This window comes from Apis dorsata, unplaced genomic scaffold, assembly GCF_000469605.1.
Source record: "Apis dorsata unplaced genomic scaffold, Apis dorsata 1.3 scaffold_233, whole genome shotgun sequence".
NCBI lineage: Eukaryota > Metazoa > Arthropoda > Insecta > Hymenoptera > Apidae > Apis > Apis dorsata.
Genome location: NW_006263515.1, coordinates 17,763 through 21,489, shown reverse-complemented (window position 1 = coordinate 21,489; position 3,727 = coordinate 17,763). Strand labels below are relative to the sequence as shown.

Sequence of the window (3,727 nt, the reverse complement as noted above, 5' to 3'; positions counted from 1 at the left end):
ATATTTATATTTCAAAAAAAAATACAATGTAATATTTCTACAATATTTTCAAAAACAATAAATATCATATATAAATGTTCCATAATATTTCAAACATTCACCATTCTAAAATACAATCTCCCAATAATTAGCATTTTTTAAAATTAAAAATGATATATATCAACATCAAATGTCCCGACCAGATTCCCTATCAAACTCGTTAATCTCCTTCCAAGACGTCCATTAATTGAAGCAACGTTATTCTCGGCAGGGTGACAAGGGTGATAGAGGCGACCGAGGTATAACAACGTCTTTGAACGGGGAACCATTTGCAACTGGAGTATTCGAAGGACCCCCTGGTCCACCAGGACCACCTGGTAAGTATATATACATATATACATATATATATATATATATACACGGTATAATTTAAATTCTCTCCAGACTGATACGCATAATATATTAATGCAGCATAATAAGACCACATGAAGCGATTTAAATTATGTTTTCTAGGTCTTTTAAGTCTATACTTATAAGGTGTCTTATAACATGTGAGATTCATTTTGAATGGAAGAGATTTATAATAAGATATATATTATTGATGATAAATATTCATATAATAATAGTATGTAATATAATAATAGTGTACAGAATTTTATTGGAATTATTAGAAATTATCAGAATTAAAATTATGTAGTCAAATTGGTATTAATAATTATATATAATTATGTAATGATATTTATGATTTTAACTTGTTGTTAATAATAATACAATTCTCATTTATATAATATTGTAATATTTAATTTCACTAAAGATACTTTTTATATAATAAATAGAAAAGATTTTTTAAGATTATATTGTTTTGTTGAAATATTGTTTTGTTTTCTAATAAAATTCTGAGAATATCAAGTATTATGGAATATTTATAAGTACTTAGAATTCTTGAAAAATTAGAAACTTAGAAGAAAGTGAGCAATTTTGAATTTGATAACACATCTTTTGTGTTCTCTTAGAAAATAGCAATTCAGGAAAAATGTTATATTTTTACTTTTTCTATCCTCCATTGAAGTGGATGTTTCATGTTACAAGTCACTTTGTACATTCATTTACATGCACAATGTACATGTAAATATTATCACATTTTTAAACGTTCCTTGAACTTTATAAAAGATTTCAAGAAAATATATATTTAAATCTGTATAATTTTTATTGGAAACAAAATTTTCCATCTGCATTTTTCTAAGTTAAATTATTCTTTTTAAATATTTTTTATTAGAATTATAATAATTATAATAAATTTTACAAAAAAAACTAAATATATGTAAAAACAACTATATTTAATTGTATCATATTCCATTTTGTTCATATTCCATTATTAGAGAGAATATGTAAATTTTCGTTTCCCAAAACATGATATTAGAAAACAGAAGATTCATATTACCAATTATAACAGATTATTCGTGCTCATTTAGGCAGAAAATTTGGGGAACAATATTTGTACACTCATTATCTCAGTTGGCCTTTTTTGGATTTTTACTGCATTTTTTCTTCGTTTACTATTATTTCAATCCAAAATACACAGAAAATTAAGCAGAGAAGCTTTACATTTACTTAAAGATCTTCACTCTAAGAAATTTACTCGTTCAAGCAAAGCTAGATTTCCAAAAAGATGGATTGCAATTTAAATATTCATTGTTAATTAAACGTTCAAAGGCATTATATAATTTTTTTGAAATATTTTTATAACGTATCTATAATTGTTTAAGAAGAATTATTTAAAATCAAAATTATTAACATTTAAAATTATCGTTTCAAAATTTCATTTAATAACAAGAAGATGATATTTACATTATTAAAAAAATGTAGATGAAAAAATTTTGATTTGTAAAAATATTGTTTAACAAAGAATTTGAATATCATTCTCTCGTTTAATATAATTTTTAAAAAGTTTGAGGAAATTTTGACTTTCAATCAAGCCTACGAATATTCTTGAAACTTGCTTGCTTTGTTTCGAGGAAGATTATTTTGAGATAAGCAATTTTTTTCTTCAAAATTTCAATTTGAAAATATTCTCCGTTTACGTGTTTTTAATTTAATTTCTATTCAATTCAAGGATAATTTGAAAGAATATAATATTTATAACGTATATTTGTAATTTAAAATTACAATATTTGCTTTATAAAAATAATACAATTCTCTGTTAAAATTCACAAATGTCAATTTATCAATGTCATTTTGATGATTATAAAGAAAGTCATCCCTTACGTTGTGTTCAGAGAAATAATTTCACTTCCTCCTTTGACATAGTTAGATGAAAAGAAATGATTGAATGAACAGGATGACTGAAGCATTAGAGGCTATCTCTCGATAGCCTTGAGCTATGGTACAGTTAAAAGAGCATATGACATTTAACAAAGCAAAGAAAGATATCCTTGTGATGCGTTAGGAAGAAAAATTCTATTCTTTGAAAAAAGGATCCACTTTGAAACAAAGCAATTCTATTTCAAATCATCATTTTTAATATCATTCATCGTTTCTATGATATATTCGTATGCAGTTAATCAAAAAATTAATTAAAATGAACATCTTTTACACATTTATACTTGTATACAGGGTGTTGATATATCGAATGATCGATCTTTAAATGAAATAAATATAAAAAGTGCTATTCAAAAATATCGATCGATAATTATTAAGTTATAAACAATTTAATTATTTAGAGAAAGCAAGATGGAAATGAATTGCGAGATAATTTAAATGAAAATAAAAATATATTCTTATGATTCCTAAAATTTAAAAAATTTATGAATTTCATTATTTTTTTTTTTTTTTTTTTGTTCAAGAATTTTCCTTTTTTAATATATCTCATTCCATCTCCATTTTAATATAATGCAAAATTGATTGATGAGTCGATCGAAATTTTTGCATACCAACTTTCATGTTTGTTTAGTCTAAAATCTCTTCAAAAATCGCCCACGAATACATTAACACTCTATGTAAATGCAAAAAGATGTTTGCATCCAGTTTTGTATTCATATTCCATTTTAATCTTTTTGTTAGAGTGTCCTAGAAAATATTTTAGAAATATTTTTCAATATTTTTTTTAAAATTATTGTATTTATTAACAAATTATTTAAAAAAATGTCTTTGTATATTTAATTAAATGTTATGAGCTTTAACAGATATAATATTTTCTAGGATAATCTAATGATACATGCATTGCACAAACAAATAATCTCAGGATGAAGTATTTCTCAATAGGTAATTTGCAAAACTATATATCTCACAATAAAACATGTACACATTATCCCATTCACAAACAATTCAATAACAGATTGAAACCAATCCAACTTTATACTCTCCTAGTATTTATCCAATATCATTAAACTTGTGGCATTGGTTGTATCATTCCTGGATAAATGAATGTCAAGCAATACATAATTGTAAAGCTTGTTAATATAATAGTAAACGTTTTTTAACATAAAATTAATAAAATTAATATAAATGAAAGTATTTTTACATTAATTATATATTTTAAAAATAGAGATAAAAAATTAGTGGACTACTAAACAACTAAGTTTTAAACAATCTAATCTAATATAAACAATTATAAAAATTATAACAAAAATTAAAGACTTAGATTAGACAACTTAGATACTTTTCATAAAATTATTGTTAATTTAAATTACATAAAGCAAATTTTAATCAAAAATTGCAATACATATTTCAAATCATTGTACTTCTAATC

General features: G+C 23.3%; 1 protein-coding gene across 2 annotated transcripts in view; it reads left to right on the top strand.

The window, feature by feature from the left end:
- The window catches only part of LOC102678029 (collagen alpha chain CG42342-like), a 25,194-nt gene that overhangs the window by 4,097 nt on the left and 17,370 nt on the right, over positions 1-3,727 (top strand). For both annotated transcript variants that reach the window (XM_031510514.1, XM_031510513.1), the window contains exon 2: positions 251-356. The gene's annotated coding sequence lies outside the window, so the exon portion shown is untranslated. The remainder of the gene's footprint in view (positions 1-250; positions 357-3,727) is intronic.